This window comes from Mustelus asterias, unplaced genomic scaffold (genome assembly GCF_964213995.1).
Source record: "Mustelus asterias unplaced genomic scaffold, sMusAst1.hap1.1 HAP1_SCAFFOLD_193, whole genome shotgun sequence".
In the NCBI taxonomy this organism is placed as follows: Eukaryota; Metazoa; Chordata; class Chondrichthyes; order Carcharhiniformes; family Triakidae; genus Mustelus; species Mustelus asterias.
In genome coordinates this window covers 782,969-803,815 of record NW_027590186.1, presented here as the reverse complement: position 1 = coordinate 803,815, position 20,847 = coordinate 782,969, and positions in this window count along the sequence as shown.

Below are 20,847 nucleotides of genomic sequence, written 5' to 3'. Positions count from 1 at the left end.
GAATATTGGAACAGGCTTTCGGGAAGATTGTTCCAGATTCCAAACACCCTCTTGATGAAGTGCTTTTCCTCACTTCACTTCTGATCCATTTCCCCATCATTTAGAATCTGTGCCCTCTAGTTCATGACCATCTCTTGAGAGGGAAGAGTTTCTCAATCTTTAACCTGTGGATACCCCTTAGGATCTTGAATCTCTCTCTCAAGTCTCACCTCAGCCTTCTTTCCTCCAAGGAAAACAGTCCCAACCTCTCCAATCTACCCTCGTAGCTACGGATCTTATTCCCTGGAATCATTCTTGTGAATCTCCTCTGCACTCTCTCCAATGTCTTCACATCCCTCCTCAAGTACGGTGCCCAGAACTGGGCACAGTCTCCAGATGAGGCCTAACAATTGTCTTATAAAAGTTCAATATGAACTCCTTACTCTTGTCCTCAATCCCTCCATGAATAAAAGCTGGGATACCATATACTTCATTTACTGCTCTCTCAAAGTGCCCTGCCACCTTCACTGACGTATGTACATATTAGAATCATGGAATCCCTACAGTGCAGAAGGAGGCCATACAGCCCATCGAGCCTGCGCTGACAACATTCCCACCCAGGCCCTACCCCGTGATGCAACGTATTTACCCTGATAATACTGGCATGAATTGAGAAATGGTTAACGGACAGAAAACAGAGCTTAGGTACAAATGGGTCATTTTCAGGGTGGCAGGCTGTGACCAGCGGCTTATCACAAGGATCAGTACTCGGGAGCCCAGCTATTCACAATCCATATCATTGATTTGGACGTTTGGGATCAAATGTAATATTTCCGAGTTTGCAGATGACATGAAAGCAGGTGGAAGTGTGAGTTGTGAGGAGGATGTAGACTCTTCAAGGGGATGTGGGAGAGGCTGAATTAGTGGTGAAACCACACACGGAGTGTTGTGGACAGTTTTATCCTCTTACCTAAGGAAAGATATTCTTGTCCGAGAGGGACTTCAATGACATTTCACTGCATTAATTCCTGGGATGGAGGGATTGTCCTCTGAGGAAAGAAAATGGACTTTTACTTTATGCACTTGAGAAGCATGAGAGGTGACCTCATTCAAACTTGGACAATTCTTACAGGGCTCAGCAGGGTCGAGTCATAGAGGTTTACAGCATGGAAACGCGCTTTGGCCCAACTTGTCCATGCCGCCCAGTTTTTACCATTAAGCTAATCACAATTGCCTGTGTTTCGCCCATATCCCTCTCTACCAATCTTACCCATGTAACTGTCTAAATGCTTTTTAAAACATAAAATTGTACCCGCCCCTACTACTGCCCCTGGCAGCTCATTCCAGACACTCACCACCCTCTGTGTGAAAAGAATTGCCCTCTGGACCCTTTTGTATCTCTCCCCTCTCACCTTAAACCTATGCCCTCTAGTTTTAGACTCCTCTACCTTTGGGAGAAGATATTGACTATCTAGCTGATCTATGCCCCTCATTATTTTATAGACCTCTATAAAATCACCCCTCAGTCTTCTACACTACAGGGAAAAAAGTCCCAGTCTGTACAACCTCTCCTTAAAACCCAAACCATCATGTCCCGGTAGCATCCTAGTAAATCTTTTTTGCACTCTTTCTAGTTTAATAATATCCATTCTAAAATAGGGTGACCAGAACTGTACACAGTATTCCAAGTGTGGCCTTACCAATGTCTTGTACAACTTCAACAAGACGTCCCAACTCCTGTATTCAATGTTCTGACCAATGAAACCAAGCATGCTGAATGCCTTCTTCACCACTCTGTCCACCTGTGACTCCACTGTCAAGAAGCTATGAACCTGTACCCCGAGATCTCTTTGTTCTATAACTCTCCCCAACCCCCAAACATTAGCTGAGTAGATACAGGAAGGATGTTTCCCCCGGCTGGGGGCGGGGGGGTGGTGTCTAGAACCATGGCATAGTCGCAGAGTAAGGGGGCAGGACATTTAGGACTGAGATAAGAACATAAGAAATAGGAGCAGGAGTAGGCCAACTAGCCCCTCGAGCCTGCCCCGCCATTCAATAAGATCATGGCTGATCTGAAGTGGATCAGTTCCACTTACCCGCCTGATCCCTATAACCCCTAATTCCCTTACCGATCAGGAATCCATCTCTCCGTGATTTAAACATATTCAACGAGGTAGCCTCCACCACTTCAGTGGGCAGAGAATTCCAGAGATTCACCACCCTCTGAGAGAAGAAGTTCCTCCTCAACTCTGTCCTCAACTGACCCCCCTTTATTTTGAGGCTGTGCCCTCTAGTTCTAGCTTCCTTTCTAAGTGGAAATAATCTCTCCACCTCTACCCTATCCAGCCCCTTCATTATCTTATAGGTCTCTATAAGATCCCCCCTCAGCCTTCTAAATTCCAACGAGTACAAACCCAATCTGCTCAGTCTCTCCTGATAATCAACACCACTCATCTCTGGTATCAACCTGGTGAACCTTCTCTGCACTCCCTCCAAGGCCAATATATCCTTCCGCAAATAAGGGGACCAATACTGCACACAGTATTCCAGCTGCGGCTTCACCAATGCCCTGTACAGATGCAGCAAGACGTCTCTGCTTTTATATTCTATCCCCCTTGCGATATAGGCCAACATCCCATTTGCCTTCCTGATCACCGCACGATTCACTTTTCCACTTATCTTTGTGTCGTCTGCAAACTTTGTTACCCTACACTCAGTCCCCTCCTCCAGATCGTCTATATAAATGGTAAATAGTTTAGGCCCCAGTACCGATCCCTGCGGCACACCACTAGTTACCATCCGCCAACCAGAAAAGCACCCATTTATTCCGACTCTCTGCTTCCTGTGAGGAGGAATTTCTTCCCTCAGAGTCATAGAGTGGTACAGTGAAGAAAAGGCCCTTCGACCCATTGAGTCTGCACCAACAGTAACTACCACTAAAGTTGTGCTAATCCAATTTTCCATCTCTTGTACCATATCTTTGAATGTTGTGATGTTTCAAGTGCTCATCCAAATGCTTTTGAAAGGTTGTAAGGTTTCCGACCTCCACTGCCTTCCCAGGCAGTACATTCCTGATTCCCATCACCCTCTGAGTGAATGTTTTTCTCAACTCTCCTCTGAATCTCCTGCCCTTTGCCCTAAAACTATGTCCCCTCAACCAAGGGGAACAGCTGTTTCCTATTCACCCTGTCCATACCCCTCATAATCTTATACACCTCAATCAGCCTTCTCTGCTCTAAAGAAAACAATCCAAACCTTTCCAGTCTCTCCGTATAGCTCAAATACTCCATCCCAGGCAACTTGCTGCTGAGCCTCCTCTGTACCCCCTCTAGTGCTATCATATCCTTCCTCTGGTGTGGTGACCAGATCTGCACACGGTACTCCAGCTGTGGCCTAACCAACACTCTGTACAACTCCAACATTAACTCTTTGCTCTTCTACTCTGCGCCATGACTGATAAAAGCAAGTGTCTCATCTGCCTTCTTTCCCACTTGATTCACCTGCTCTGCTGCCTTCAGGGATCTGTGAATAATTGCCCAAGATCCATATGTTCCTCTGAGCTTCCCAGTGTCCTGCAACTCATTAAATACTCCCTTGCCTTGTTACTGCTTCCAAAGTGCATCACCTCGCACCTATCAGGGTCAAATACCATCTGCCACTGCTCTGCCTATCTGACCAACCCAGCGATATCTTCCTGTAACCTACAACCTTCTTCACTATTAACCATCCTACCAATCTTGGTGTCATCTGGAACCTTGCTTATCATTGCCCCCACATTATCATCTGTCTCATTTATGTATAACAACAATAAGCCCCCCAGCACGGAGCCTTGTGGTGCACCACTGGACACCGGCCTCCAGCCACTCAAACAGCCTTCCAACACCACCCTTTGTGTCCAATTACTAAACCAGTTTCGGATCCATCTCGCCAAGGTTTCCTGAATTCCATGTGCTTCCAGGATGGTAAATCTTTGGAATTCCCTATCCCAGAGGGCTGTGGAGGCTCAGTCATCGTTCACAGACTGAGATGGATAGGTTTCTACAGATTAAACATATTGCAAAGTTTCACCATCTGTGATCCCTTGTTCCAGCCTCTCCCCCCGCCCCCCCCGCCCCTCTCCCCACCCCCTCAGCCCCTCAGCTGGAGGAAACAACATCCCTGTATTCAGTCAGTCCAGCCCGGTCAGAATTTATACATTTCAATTCGATCCCCTCTCATTCTTCGGAACTCCAGTGAATACAGGCCCAGTCGACTCAATCTCTCCTCATACGACAATCCTGCCATCCCAGGAATCAGTCTGGTGTGCCTCCGCTGCTCTCCCTCTATGGTAAGTGCAGCATTTCATAGTTTCAGAGACAATAACTGTACACAATATTCCAGGTGTGGTCTCAACGAGGGCCTGTACAGCTGCAGTAAGACATCCTTGCTCCTTTCCTCAAATTCTCTTGCAATGAAGGCCAACATATCATTTGCCTTCCTAACTGTTTGCTGTAGCTGCATGCTTGCTTTCAGTCTCTGGTGTACTAGGACAGAGTTTACTGATACAAGGCCCAGATTGTAATAACTGAGAGAGGTTTAGGGCAGAGATTACTGATACAAGGCCCAGATTGCAATAACTGAGAGTGGTTTAGGGCAGAGTTTACTGATACCAGGCCCAGATTGTAATAACTGAGAGAGGTTTCGGGCAGGGATTACTGATACAAGGCCCAGATTGTAATAACTGAGAGTGGTTTTGGGCAGAGTTTACTGATACCAGGCCCAGATTGTAATAACTGAGAGAGGTTTCGGGCAGAGTTTACTGATACAAGGCCCATATTGTAATAACTGAGAGAGGTTTCAGGCAGAGATTACTGATACATGATCCCGGCAGGATTTACTGTTTGATAATCCAGCTGTTTGGCCCCGTTATGAGCACACCTTCCATGGCCATCATGTCCGGAAGTCGGCCTTGAACCCTTGAAGAATGAGAGGCGATCCCATTGAAACAGACTTAAAATTCTTACAGGGTGTGACAGGGTGGATGTAGATTGGATGTTTCCCCTGGCTGGTGAGACTAGAACCAGGGGACACAATCTCAGAATCAGGGGCAGACCATTGAAGACTGAGATGAGGAGGAATTTCTTCACTCAGAGGGTGGTGAAGCTTTGGAATTTTCTATTCCAGGGGGATGTGGAAGCCCAATCATTCAGCATGTTCAAGAGGCAAATCGATTGTGTGAAATAAAATAGGAATCTGTGTGTGTGTGTGTTTGTGTGTGTGTGTTTGTGTGTGTGTGTTTGTGTGTGTGTGTGTGTGTTTGTGTGTGTGTTCGTGTGTGTGTGTGTGTGTTTGTGTGTGTGTATGTTTGTGTGTGTGTGTGTGCATGCGTGTTTGTGTGTGTGTGTGGACATGTTTCCGTGTGTGTTTATTACTGTGTGCGTGTGAGTGTTACTGGGTGAGAACATCTGTTTCTGTGTGTTTTCATAGAATCCTAGACTCCTACAGTGCAGAAGGAGGCCATTTGGCCCATTGAGTCTTCACCGACCACAATCCCACTCAGGCCCTATCCCCATTACCCCATGCATTTACCCAAGCTAGTCTCCCTGACGCGAAGGGACAATTTAGCACGGCCAATGCACCCGAACCAGAACGTCTTTCAGACTGTGGGAGGAAACCGGAGCACCCGGAGGAAACCCACGCAGACACGGGGAGAACGTGCAAACTCCGCACAGACAGTGACCCAAGGTGAGAACCGAACCCGAGTCCCTGGCACTGTGAGGCAGCAGTGCTAACTGTGTGTTTGGTTTGTGTGTGTGTTTATTGTGTTTGTGTGTGTGATTTGTGTGTGTTTTATGTGTGTTTGTTGTGTGTGTGCGTGCTTTGTGTGTGTGTGTGTGTTTTATGTGTGTTTGTGTGTGCGTGTTTTATGTGTGTTTGTGTGTGCGTGTTTTGTATGTGTGCGTGTTTTGTGTGTGTTGGTGTGTGCGTGTTTTGTGTGCGTACGTGCACCATGATCTGTTTGAATGCTGGCGCAGGATCGATGGGCCAAATGGCCTACACCTGCTCCTATTTTCCTTTGAGATTTAAATACATTGACACACATGCACGCTGACACACACACACAGAAAGATACACACAGTGTTGACGTATTTATTGACCACTTAATGTGACTGAATGCTACACATCCCAGTTTACCAAAGACACACAATATTCAGCAGCATTGTAAACAGCACAGCTGGAAACATCAAATTGGGGATTTGGTTTGAAAAAGGGTCAAAGCCTCTCTTGCGAAAGGCTGTTTGTCTATTGTGCTGACAGTGATACACTGCCATCCTCTGCTGCCTGCTGGACATTGCTCCAGCCGCAGAGAGAGTGAAGTAGATCAGAAACTCACTGGGAGAGAATGCAGCTTCACACAGTATCCATCCAAAACGACAGGAGCATCAGCACACACACAAGCTCCATGTGGAGACTGAGAGGGGCTCAGTGTGGAACACAAACCTTCACAGTAAACCTGGAAGGACATTGATAAAGAGTTTAAAACAAAACTTCAGCAAATGTTTTGAAACATTTTGGTCCGTGGAAAAGTGCAGTGTGTAAAAAGCTGAAGATGTTTCCATTTCACATCTTCCTGCTTTGGGGAAATGGGAGTTATCTTTGCATTTACAAGGATATGGGGAGGGAGGTGTTTGAATGGACATTCAGCTTTTTGGGTGATTAAAGTGTTAATTTGTTTCCAGAAGCTGTTTACAGTGATTGTCCCGAGAGATTGTATTGTTTCAGTGATGTCGACGTCTCCAATACTTCAGACAGAGGAAGGAAACAATATACAAAAGGAAAGATTGGGGGAATCACTACATTGAAGGTGTGAGGCCTCATCACTCTCTGTCTGGTTTTGTTCTGAAATCTTTACATTTTTAAACACTGAAACCTCTTGTCCTTGTTGGGAATATCACTGCGGTTTGAGAAAAGCAAACACTGATCCCACACTAAACACCCCCCCAACACAGGACTGAGCAGAGAGTGTGAAATGTGACTGGTGTCAGAGTGGATTGTCAAACTGACAGAAGGGATTTGAAAAATCTCTAAATGATTCATTGATTAAAAACTCTAACATTAATGTCCCGCATCCTAAACATCTGCTTCTTTATTGTATCTTTCTTTTACAGATCAAGTGATGGGTTGAATTTTGGACGGTGTAGATTTCCCTCAGCTGATTATTAAGCTTTCTGATTGACACAAATACAATATCTGCTGTCGGTGACTCCAACAGTGAAATTCTCTCAGTTTATCATTCTGAATCTGTCACTGAGACAATTGTGGGCGGTAGTTCAGTTTTCAGTGTGAAATGTAGAAGGTAACTTTTGTTGTAATGTAATTGTAGTTAATAGTTTTCCTGTAGTTTAAATCTCAGGTATAAATTAATAACTTTTCTCGTTCCTGATTCACAATTGTTCATTTCCCGTGATGTTGAGCTCTGGTTTTCTCTTTCTGGTGTCTGGTACAGCTGTACAGATATTGGGCAGCTCAGAGCGTAGGGGTTCAGATCTCATTGTGAAGCTCAAAGGTCAGATTCACTTTTGTTAACTTTAAAATCAATTTTCCTGTCAAATATTCTCTGAATTTTTAAATAAATATTGAATGGAAAATTAAATCTGACTTTGCCAAACTCTCTTTCTGTATTTCTCTGTTCGGAGTCTCTGATCGATGCTAAGGGCCTAGTATTTGAGGCTCTGAGCTGAACTCACAATCTGTCTGATTCTGAGGGAAGATTACTGCCACTCAGATACAACTGGCTGCAATATCCCCTTGAAATATATCTGTTGTGTAAAGAGTCACATGTTTTTTTTCCCCTGTGTCTGCTGTCCTTAAAGAACTATTGAATAATCTAAACATCCGCATTAATGATCACAGAACAAGGCCAACATGGGGGAATTGAGTATCAGGTTTAAAAGTTTTTTTATTAGTGTCACAAGTAGGGTTGCATTAACACTGCAATGAAGTTACTGTGGAAAATCCATAGTCGCCATGCTCTTGCACCTGTTTGGGCAACTTGGGGAGAATTTAGCATGGCTGATACACCTAACCAGCGCGTCTTTCGAACTGTGGGAGGAAACCGCAGCACCCGGTGGAAACCCACGCAGACACGGGGAGAATGTACAAACTCCACACTGACAGTGACCCAAGCCAGGAATCAAACCCGGGTCCCTGGCGCTGTGAGGCAGCAGTGTGAACCACTGTGCCGCCCCTCATCGATAAATTGTGCAGTTGTGGATTGCACAGGACAGGAGGGATGTGATAGCACTGGAAAAGGTGCAGAGGAGATTCACCAGGATGTTGCCTGGCCTGGAGAGTTTTAGTGCATAGAATCATAGAATCCCTACAGTCCAGAATGAGGCCATTCGACCCATCAAATCTGCACGGACTCTTACCCAGGCTTACCCCGTAAACCCACGTGTTTTCCCGCTAATCCCCCTAACCTATACATCGTGGGACCCTCAGGGCAATTTTGCATGGACAATGCACCCGGAGGAAACCCACGCAGACATGGGGAGAATGTGCAAACTCCACACAGACAGTAACCCGAGGCCGGAATTGAACCCGGGTCCCTGGCGCTGTGAGGCAGCAGTGCTAACCACTGTGCTACCGTGCCGCCACTCGAACTGAAGAGAGATTTTATAGACTGAGGGTGTGATCTTGCCACCTGTTGATGCCACACTCCCGCTCAGCGAGGTCGGAGAATCTGGTGAGCAGCCAAAGAACAAAGAACAGTACAGCACAGGAAACAGGCCCTTCGGCCCTCCAAGCCTGTGCCGCTCCTTGGTCCAACTAGACCCATCGTTTGTATCCCTCCATTCCCAGGCTGCTCATGTGACTATCCAGGTAAGTCTTAAACGATGTCAGCGTGCCTGCCTCCACCACCCTACTTGGCAGCGCATTCCAGGCCCCCACCACCCTCTGTGTAAAAAACGTCCCTCTGATGTCTGAGTTATACTTCGCCCCTCTCAGCTTGAGCCCGTGACCCCTCGTGATCGTCACCTCCGACCTGGGAAAAAGCTTCCCACTGTTCACCCTATCTATACCCTTCATAATCTTGTATACCTCTATTAGATCTCCCCTCATTCTCCGTCTTTCCAAGGAGAACAACCCCAGTCTACCCAATCTCTCCTCATAGCTAAGACCCTCCATACCAGGCAACATCCTGGTAAACCTTCTCTGCACTCTCTCCAATGCTTCCACGTCCTTCTGGTAGTGCGGCGACCAGAACTGGACGCAGTACTCCAAATGCGGCCTAACCAGCGTTCTATACAGCTGCATCATCAGACTCCAGCTTTTATACTCTATACCCCATCCTATAAAGGCAAGCATACCATATGCCTTCTTCACCACCTTCTCCACCTGTGTTGCCACCTTCAAGGATTTGTGGACTTGCACACCTAGGTCCCTCTGTGTTTCTATACTCCTGATGACTCTGCCATTTATTGCATAACTCCTCCCTACATTATTTCTTCCAAAATGCATCACTTCGCATTTATCCGGATTAAATTCCATCTGCCACCTCTCCGCCCAATTTTCCAGCCAAATCTCCTTTCACTGCAGTGGGATGGGAAAATCCTGCCGGCCTGAACGGTGATAAGATTCCACCCTGGGGTTGTTTTCCGTGGAGCAGAGGAGGCTGAGGGGGAACATGATGGAGATGGATAAGATTATGAGGGACATCGATAGAGTAGACGGGGAGAAAGCTTTCCCCTTGGTGGTGGGATCAATGACCAGGGGGTATAGATTTAGGGTAAGGGGCAGGAGGTTTACAGGGGATGTGAGGAAAACCTTTTTCACCCAGAGGGTGGTGGGAGTCTGGAACTCTCTGCCTGAAAGGGTGGTGGAGGCAGAGACCCTCAGAACGTTTAAGAAGTGCTTAGCTATGCATTTGCAATGCCAAGGCTTACCAGGCCGTGAGCCAAGTTGGGTGATTTGTCTTTGACCGGCACAGATGCAATGGGCCGAAGGGCCTTTTCTGTTCTCTAGACCTCCATTGCTAAAACACAACCTCACTGACCCAGCTTCTGGTCATACATCCAAATCTCTCCCTCTGCAGCTCGGGGACAAATCCTGCCGCGCAATCTTCCTTTGAAGTGGCTTTGGACATTTCATTCTCCGTGAGGACTTGTCCGGACAGTGGTTGCTGTTGTTGTGTTTGTCTCAGTGTCAGCTCAGAAACATGGACAACATGTTAGAAATGGCCGTCTCCCAGTGAGTGTGAGGACAGGGCAGGCTTTGAGCGAGGCCTGGGCCGCTCCCTGAAGGACACAGGGCCACCATTGTGCTTTTTGCTGACAAACAGAAAGCTTTCACCCCTCTCTCTCTCTCTCGTGTCTCATTCTGACCCTTCCATTCACTCTGTGCTGCTTTCTGGAGGAGGCTGCCAGCTTTATCCGCCACAGAGCATCTGCCAACAAGAACATCAGATGAAACCTTCCATTCCCCAAGTCCCTCTTTCCTCTCTGCTCCTCGCTGTCTTTCCGGAGGAAGTGGGATGGGAAGCTGATGGGAAAAGATTTGCAGGGCTCCAGGGACAAGGTGGAGCAGTGGGGCTGGCTCGATTGCTCTAGCAGAGAGTCGACAGCAGCTGAATGGGCTGAATGGCCTCCTTCATTCTGTGGCTATTCTATGGTTGACACACAATAGATAGTCAATATCTTTTCCCAAAGGTAGGGGAGTCTCAAACTCGAGGGCATGGGTTTAAGGTGAGAGGGGGGACATACAAAAGTTTCCAGAGGGGCAATCTTTTCACACAGAGAGTGATGAGCGTCTGGAACAAGCTGTCAGAGGTAGTAGTAGAGACGGACACAGATTTATCTTTTAAAAAGCATTTAGACAGTTACATGGGTAAGATAGATGTAGAGGGATATGGGCCAAATGTGGGGAATTGGGACCAGCTTAGGGGTTAAAAGAAAAAGGGCAGCATGACAAGTTGGGCCAAAGGGCCTGTTTCCATGCTGTAAACATCGATGACACTATGACAACTTGTCATTTGGGTCTCAACTTCAAGTTTCTAGGTGTCCAGATCACCAACAACTTGTCCTGGTCCCCCCATGCCGACACTATAATTGAGAAAGCCCACCAACACGTCTACTTTCTCAGGAGGCTGAGGAAATTTGGCATGTCAGCTACGACTCTCACCAACTTCTACAGATGCACCATAGGAAGCATCCTTTCTGTATCACGGCTTGGTATGGTTTCTGCTCTGTCCAAGACTGCAAGAAATTACAAAAGGTCGTGAATGTAGCCCCGTCCATCACGCAGACTAGCCTCCCATTCATTGACTCTGTCTACACTTCCCGCGGCCTTAGAAAAGCAGCCAGCATAATTAAGGACCTCATGCACACATTCTCTCTTCCACCTTCTTCCGTCAGGAAAAAGATACAAAGTCTGAGATCACGTACCAACCGACTCAAGAACTTTCCTGCTGCCCTCAGACTTTTGAATGGACCTGCTACATATTAGATTTATCTCTCTCTACACCCTACCTATGACTGTAACACTACATTCTGCACCCTCTCTTTTACTTCTCCCCGATGTACTCTATGAACGGTATGTTTTGTCTGTACAGCATACAAGAAACAATACTTTTCACTGTATCCCAATACATGCGACAGTAATAAATCAAATCAAATCAAAATCCTCCCAATTCTTTCCTCCACGATAGGTCGCAGCATTTAAAGAACACGCCCAGGGCCCAGTGCTGAGTCTGAGGGTATGTGACTACAGTAAGGTGAGTGATACAGGAGGGTCTCACTGTCTGAGGGAGGTGAGTCTTAGCCGGGGGGTGCGTGAGTGACCCAGGTTAATCTGACACTCCAGGGACAGTTGGAATGGAGCTTTCCCCCGGGCTGTCCCCTCCCCGTGTCTGCGTGGGTTTCCTCCGGGTGCTCCGGTTTCCTCCCACAGTCTGAAAGATGTGCTGGTTAGGGTGCATTGGCCATGCTAAATTCTCCCTCAGTGTAACCTGAACAGGCGCCGGAGTGTGGGCGACTAGGGGATTCTCACAGTAACTTCATTGTAGTGTTAATGTAACCCTACTTCTGAGACTAATAAATAAACTGAAACTGAAGGTCAAGGTGCTGCTGTGACAATGCACTCTTGTTTAAACACTCTGCAATGCTGAGACTGGGAGAAGTGACCAACAGGGGGCAGCATTGCAGCTTCTGTCCCCCTATTGAAACTGGGATTGTTGCTCCATCTGCTGCACAATCCCAACCCCATCCACTGGGGGCAATCTGGACAATGGCTGCAGACAGACCTCACTGCGCATGCGCAACAATGACACCCACCGCCGGCGGCCATTTTGCGTTGCCAAGGGAGGCGGCCAGCGGCCATATTGCGTTGCCAGGGGAGACGGCATCAATGCGGCGGCGTCCCGCGCGCTGACCTCTGGGAGCATTCCCGTCCCGCACATGCGCACAGGCAGCCCCCGGCAGCGTCACAGCGACGCCTGGTGGCCGGGAAGGGCAATAGCAGCAGCACAGTCTCTGCCCAAAGGCTTCCCCAGTTCAGCTGCTCAGAGACACTGGGAATGTCTTCAAGTGGAAACTTCAGCTTCTCACATTCACCCCCTGTGTTCAGTCATTGTTTCCTAGACAACCTCTGTAGTCACATCACAAACAACTTGTTCACATTGAAGGCCATGGCAATCTGGACCATTCGGCTTCAAAGACATTGAGCTTTGAAATTTCAATTGAAATGTTTGAGATGAGAGTTTATCGATGCAAGTCATGTTGCATGTGGAACGCTCATGATGCCACAATTAGAGCAGTGCAGACATCTCACAGGGTTGTGTGACTGGAGGAGATGTCAGAGACGGGGTGGTTAAATATAGAGGGACAGGGTCTGAAGCTACGTTTTGGGTAAAAGATGGCAGTAATGTTGTGACATTAATTTAGCTTCAGATAGTTGCTGGGGAGGGGGATAGAGAGGTTGGGGAGTGATGTTTGTATTGGGGCAATCTCTCTCTCTCTCTCATCATGTATATATATGAATCCATCTCTCACTCTCTATCTCTCTTTACCCATTGTGTCCAGAGTCTTGTGAAGGCGCAGGCCGGTGGCAGGTTCTGTTTCCTGAAGGACATTACCGAACCTGTCAGATTATTGTGACAATCCAGTAGTTTTCATGATCACTTTTTCCTCGCGCCGGCCCCACAAATGATCAGATTCATTCAGCTCAATTTCACAATCTGCCTTTGTGTTTTTGTGGGTTCTCTCTCACTTCCTTTTTTCTGTTCGAACTCAATTTCCCAGGGTTTTAGAAGAGGAGGATTTGCAGTTGGGAAACTGAAACCAAATATGATATCGAAACCTGCTGGAGTTAGCCAATTTATTGTAACCTGAATATCATTGTGTTTTGAACATGGAAGGAAAAAGCACCATTTTTAGGGGAGAGAACCTGTACACGTGTTCTGTGTGTGGACAGGACTTCAACCAATCATCCAGGCTTTCGGAACATAATTGCAGTCACAACAGGGAGAAGCTGTGGAAATGTGGGGACTGTGGGAAGGGATTTGATTACCCACCCCAGCTGGAGATTCATCGGGGCAGTCACAGCAGGGAGAGACCATTCACCTGCTCCCAGTGTGGGAAGGGATTCACTCAGTCAAACAGCTTACATATACACCAGAGAACTCACACTGAGGAGAGGCCATTCACCTGCTCCCAGTGTGGGAAGGGATTCATTACCTCATCCCATCTGCTGAAACATCGGCGAATCCACACTGGAGAGAGGCCGTTCACTTGCTGTGTGTGTGGGAAGAGATTCACTCAGTCTTCAAACCTCTTTATATGCCCTGTTTGCCCTGTCTTTATATGCCCTGTTTGTGAACAGAATTCCCACTCACCTGAAGAAGGGGATTGAAGCTCCGAAAGCTTGTGTGGCTTTTGCTCCCAAATAAAGCTGTTGGACTTTAAGCTGGTGTTGTTAAACTTCTTACTGTGTTTACCCCAGTCCAACGCCGGCATCTCCACATCATGTTCTGTCTGAGTCAGAGGTGGGAGAAGATTCCATCAAGAGGAAATTGAATGGGAAGCTGAAGGGAAAATATTGACAGGGTTACGGGGAGAGGGTGGAGGATTTGGAATACTGCGTCCAGTTCTGGTCGCCACACTCCCAGAAGGACGTGGAGGCTTTGGAGAGAGTACAGAGGAGGTTTACCAGGATGTTGCCTGGTATGGAGGGGCTTGGTTATGAGGAGAGATTGGGGAAACTGGGGTTGTTCTCCTTGGAAAGACGGAGGATGAGGGGAGACTTAATAGAGGTGTATAAAATTATGAAAGGCATAGATAGGGTGAACGGTGGGAAGCTTTTCCCCGGGTCGGTGGTGACGTTCACAAGGGGTCATAGGTTCAAGGTGAAGGGGGGAAGGTTTAACACTGATATCAGAAGGACATATTTTACACAGAGGGTGGTGGGGGCCTGGAATGTGTTGCCGGACAAGGTGGTGGAGGCGGACACACTGGGAACGTTTAAGACTTATCTAGACAGCTATATGAACGGAGTGGGAATGGAGGGATACAAAAGAGTGGTCTAGTTTGGACCAGGGAGAGGCGCGGGCTAATTGTTCTTTGTTTCTCGTTTCAAGGCTTCATTCTATGATCATCTTGCTGGTGCCAGTACAGAGCGAGACTGCGGATAGTTGGGAACCTGTCTCGGGGGCAGGGAATTCAGATGGTGTTCGTAAAGCAGAAGTGGAAATGACTAGGGTTGGGAAGCAGTTTCTGATCAGGGCCAGTGTGATCTCCTGGACTCGTTTCGATCGCCTCAGGGGGTCGGAGAGGAATTTCCCAGATTTTTTTTCCCCATATTGGCCCTGGGGTTTTCACTCTGGGTTTTCGCCTCTCCCTGGAGATCACATGGTCTGGAATGGGGGGGTGGGGGTGAGTTAATAGGTTGTGATGAACAAAGAATCGTAGCTGTGAGGGACAGCTCGGTGGATAGGATATTAGGATGTAGATAGGCTGGAAAATTGGGCGGGGATCCTGGATTCAGGATTCAATCCTGGACCGGGGAGCGGCGCGGGCTTGGAGGGCCGAAGGGCCTGTTCCTGTGCTGTATTGTTCTTTGTTCTTTGATTGGGAATAGTGAAACTGCTCTTGCAGTGTGTCGATCCAGGCTTGACGGGCTGAATGGCCTCCTGTGCTGTCCCCATTCTATGATTCATACACAAGTTAACTTCTCAGTGTCTATTAGGCCCCACTCGTTCCTCCATGATCAGTTCCAGCATTTCAAGTTCAGATCCCAGTACTTTTTAGTTGGGGGATTGAGGAGTAAAACAGAAATAGGAATAAGAGTGTCGGTGCGCTTATGTTTTTGTATTTCTGTGTGTGTGTCTGTGAGAGAGAGAGACAGTTTCTAAGTGTGTGTAAGTGTCTATTTCAATGTGTGTTTCTGTGTGTGTGATTGTGTTTCTCTGCGTGTGTCTGTGAGTGAGTGTCTGTGTCTGTGTGTGTGTCTCTCTCTGGGTCTTTGTGCATGTGTGTCTGTGAGTGTGTGTTTGTGTCTCTCTGCGTGTGTGTCTGTGTGTCTCTCTCTTTGTCTATGTGTGTGTGTCTATGAGTGTGTGTGTGTGTCTGTATCTCTGTGAGTGCGTCTGTGTGTGTGTGTGTGTCTATGAGTGTGTGTGTGTGTTTGTGTGTGTTTGTCATGATCTGTTTGAGTGGGGGAGCAGGCTCGATGGGTCAAATGGCCTCCAACTGCACATATTTGAGATTCAAATACATTGACACACATGCATGCTCACACACACACACACACACACACACACACAGAAAGATATACACAGTATTGACATATTTATTGACCATTTAATGTGACTGAATGCTACACATCCTGGTTTGCCGATGACACAAAACATTAGACAGCATTGTAAGCAGCGCAGCTGGAAACATCACATTGCAAAGAGTTATTCATATTTTGTACATGGACAAAACTGGTGGAGAGGTTTCAGTGCTGCAGGGAAATGTAAACTGACACAACTTAGATTTAAAAGGGATAGAACAACGTACTTTAATAAATGATGAAATGACAGAAACAGTGGAAGCTCCAAATGTCCAGATATTTCACAGCTGAATTCACACAATACACACAGCAATGGATCTGATATTGCGGAATTGTTGTAAATGTGGTTAATCTCAGTACGGAGGCTGTCTTCATGTTACAATGTTAATCTGATCAGTCTCATCAAAACAGGATCAACATTTCTGTACAATGTGAGTGAATCATCAGCTCAAATAGTTCAGGTTCAATGTTTAAAATAACCAGTCACTTTTCTGTGGCTGCTTTGGGAATGTCTCTCTACACCCTACCTATGACTGCAACACTACATTCTGCACCCTCTCTTTTACTTCTCCCCAATGTACTCTATGAACGGTATGTTTTGTCTGTACAGCATACAAGAAACAATACTTTTCACTGTATCCCAATACATGCGACAATAATAAATCAAATCAAATCAAAATCCTCCCAATTCTTTCCTCCACGATAGGTCGCAGCATTTAAAGAACACGCCCAGGGCCCAGTGCTGAGTCTGAGGGTATCTGACTACAGTAAGGTGAGTGATACAGGAGGGTCTCACTGTCTGAGGGAGGTGAGTCTTAGCCGGGGGGTGCGTGAGTGACCCAGGTTAATCTGACACTCCAGGGACAGTTGGAATGGAGCTTTCCCCCGGGCTGTCCCCTCCCCGTGTCTGCGTGGGTTTCCTCCGGGTGCTCCGGTTTCCTCCCACAGTCTGAAAGATGTGCTGGTTAGGGTGCATTGGCCGTGCTAAATTCTCCCTCAGTGTAACCCGAACAGGCGCCGGAGTGTGGGCGACTAGGGGATTCTCACAGTAACTTCATTGCAGTGTTAATGTAAGCCTACTTCTGACACTAATAAATAAACTGAAACTGAAGGTGAAGGTGCTGCTGTGACAATGCACTCTTGTTTAAACACTCTGCAATGCTGAGACTGGGAGAAGTGACCAACAGGGGGCAGCATTGCAGCTTCTGTCCCCCTATTGAAACTGGGATTGTTGCTCCATCTGCTGCACAATCCCAACCCCATCCACTGGGGGCAACCTGGACAATGGCTGCAGACAGACCTCACTGCGCGTGCGCCGCAATGACACCCACCGCCGGCGGCCATTTTGCGTTGCCAAGGGAGACGGCCAGCGGCCATATTCCGTTGCCAAGGGAGACGGCGGCGGCGACCATCTTGCGTTGCCAGGGGAGACGGCATCAATGCGGCGGCGTCCCGCGCGCTGACCTCTGGGAGCATTCCCGTCCCGCACATGCGCACAGGTCGCCCCGCCCCCTCGACAGACCCCCCTGCTGTCCCGCCAACGAGCATGGGCCGGAGTGGGCAAGAGGTGACACTGGGAGGAGCAGCCCCCGGGAGCGTTACAGCGACACCTGGTGGCCAGGAAGGGCAATAGCAGCAGCACAGTCTCTGCCCAAAGGCTTCCCCAGTTCAGCTGCTCAGAGACACTGGGAATGTCTTCAAGTGGAAACTTCAGCTTCTCACATTCACCCCCTGTGTTCAGTCATTGTTTCCTAGACAACCTCTGTAGTGACATCACAAACAACTTGTTCACATTGAAGGCCATGGCAATCTGGACCATTCGGCTTCAAAGCCATTGAGCTTTGAAATTTCAATTGAAATGTTGGAGATGAGAGTTTATCGATGCAAGTCATGTTGCATGTGGAACGCTCATGATGCCACAATTAGAGCGGTGCAGACATCTCACAGGGTTGTGTGACTGGAGGAGATGTCAGAGACGGGCTGGTTAAATATAGAGGGACAGGGTCTGAAGCTAAGTTTTGGGTAAAAGATGGCAGTAATGTTGTGACATTAATTGAGCTTCAGATAGTTGCTGGGGAGGGGGATAGAGAGGTTGGGGAGCGATGTTTGTATTGGGGCAATCTCTCTCTCTCTCTCATCATGTATATATATGAATCCATCTCTCACTCTCTATCTCTCTTTACCCATTGTGTCCAGAGTCTTGTGAAGGCGCAGGCCGGTGGCAGGTGATTACTGCCGAGGAGGACAGCCTTCAGCGCACTGGAGCTGCGTTGCTGCATGGACAGCTCGAGGCACCTCTGCCTCCGACAGCATCATCTTCCACACGTGTGTCTCTTCTGGACTGTGTGTGTGTCGTGTGTAACTGCTGGGGATGATACAATCCAACTGGAACATGGTATGGTGGGAAGGTCTTATGAGCAAAGGCTGAGGGACTTGAGGCTGTTTTCGTTCGAGAGAAGAAGGTTAAGAGGTGAGTTCTCATCATAAACCCGCTGGTCGCCTCCATGCTGTGGTACCGGCTGGTCCCTTTGACCCCTCCCCCTGGCTTTGTCACCGATATCCAGAGAATCCTCATGCGGTTCTTCTGGGACAATCGACTGCACTGGGTCCCTGCTGCGGTCCTGTATCTCCCGCTTGAGGAGGGCGGACAAGGTCTGGTGTGCCTCCGCACTCAGATAGCGACCTTCCGTCTCCAGGCCCTGTAGAGGTACCTTTACGTTGAGCCCCCTCCACAGTGGTGTGCCATGGCGACGTATTTCTTCCGCCAGTGGCATGGTCTCAATTATGACGTGCGGCTCCTGCATATCGAACTGGGGCGTGCTTCGACCGCCCTGCAGGAGTTGCCCGTCTTTTACCAGGACCTCCTCACTGTCTGGAACAAGGTCGCCTCGCGACGCAGCTCTCCCCCGTCAGGAGTAGCGGCTCTCGTGCGAGAGCCGCTGCTCAGGAATCCGCTCCTCCAGCCGTATAACTTCAGGTGGCTGGCGGAGAGGGGGGCTGTGGACGCCGGGGTGACCAGAATCGGGGACGTGCTCGATGGCGGAGGAGCGGGCTGGATGAGTCCCCGCGTGCTGGCTGAGCGCGCGGGGACGTCCGTCCGGCGCGCGGCCAAAGCCATCCTAGACCTTAGGACGGTCGTGCTCGGCCCCGAAACTGCACGCAAACTTGAGACGGCGCAGGCGTGCGGTGGGATCCCGCCCGAGCGTTCCCCTGTTCGGGCGGAATTCCACATTGGCCCAAAGCCTCAGCCCCCTCCCCTGGGTGAGGTGCCCCACAGCCTGAGCCGCCTCGCGGAAATGCCCTCCGTGCCTTTTTCTACCGCGCGGAGGCGTTTCCTGTGCGGGCTGCTGCTGCACACCCTCCACTACCGCCTCCTCGCCTGTCGCCCGGATACACCTTGGCGGGCCTTGTTGCCGCCGGGCGGCGGAGGTCCCCGCTGGAGGTCCCTCTACGGAGGGATCTCCCCCAATTACGTCGGGGACCTGGGGTGGAGGGTGATGCATGCAGCAGTTCCGCACAACCGTAGGATTCACTGGTTCACGGGCTCCGAAGACTGCCCTTTCTGTGGCCTTGTGGAGTCCGTGGACCATGTCTATGTTGAGTGTCTTAGGCTGCACTCCCTTTATGTTTTCCTGAAGAACCTTTTATTGATATTTTGTTTGCACTTCAGTCCCACGCTCCTGATCTACGGACACCCGGTGCGGAGAGGGGAGGGTCGGGATGGCGACCTCCTCGTGAACCTGCTCCTGGGCCTGGCGAAACGCGCCATTTACCGGTCCAGGCAGCGGGCGATCGAGGGGGCCGTCCATCCTGACTGTCTTCCCCTCTACCGCGGCTACGTTCGCGGCCAGGTGTCCCTGGAGAGGGAGCATGCGGTGTCCACGGGCGAGGTTGACGCTTTCCGCGCCCGCTGGGCACCGCAGGGGTTGGGGTGCATTATTGACCCTGATAACCACATTTTAATTTGATGTTTTTAAGTTTCCTTTGCATTTTGATTTCTGTTCGGGCTGTTCCCCCTCCTTTTTGGGGAGCTCCCCTTTTACTTTGTCCTGATTTAATTTGAGTTTGTTTACTTGGTTTGACCTAAAAAGAGGTCTCTCTGAATGAAGATTGAGCTTCAGACGGCCTGAGACGTGCCTCCTCTCGGACAACACCCAGTTTTGTTTCCGGGGTGAGGTGGATTCGTGTTCGCCCGAGTAGCGGGGGGCCCCGGGTCGGAGCCGGGCGGAAACTGTGGGTTTGTTTTCTTTTCTTTTTTTGTGAGTACCTTTATTTTTTTTTTTCTCTCGTTTTTGCTCACGGAGACGCCCGGTTTTTGTTTTTGTTTTGTTGGGTTTGTTTGTTTTTCGCTCCCTGCGGGGAGGAAGGAGGGAGGTGAGCTGCTGCCTGCCTTGCCCGGCCTGCCTGTTGCCTGCCTGCCTGCCGTCTAGCCTGCTTACCTGCCTGCCTGCCGTCTGGCCTGCTTACCTGCCTGCCTGCCGTCTGGCCTGCTTACCTGCCTGCCTGCCGTCTGGCCTGCTTACCTGCCTGCCTGCCGTCTGGCCTGCTTACCTGCCTGCCTGCCGTCTGGCCTGCTTACCTGCCTGCCTGCCGTCTGGCCTGCTTACCTGCCTGCCTGCCGTCTGGCCTGCTTACCTGCCTGCCTGCCGTCTGGCCTGCTTACCTGCCTGCCTGCCGTCTGGCCTGCTGACCTGCCTGCCTGCCGTCTGGCCTGCTGACCTGCCTGCCTGCCGTCTGGCCTGCTTACCTGCCTGCCTGCCGTCTGGCCTGCTTACCTGCCTGCCTGCCGTCTGGCCTGCTTGCCTGCCGTCTGGCCTGCTTACCTGCCTGCCTGCCGTCTGGCCTGCTTACCTGCCTGCCTGCCGTCTGGCCTGCTTACCTGCCTGCCTGCCGTCTGGCCTGCTTACCTGCCTGCCTGCCGTCTGGCCTGCTTACCTGCCTGCCTGCCGTCTGGCCTGCTGACCTGCCTGCCTGCCGTCTGGCCTGCTTACCTGCCTGCCTGCCGTCTGGCCTGCTTACCTGCCTGCCTGCCGTCTGGCCTGCTTGCCTGCCGTCTGGCCT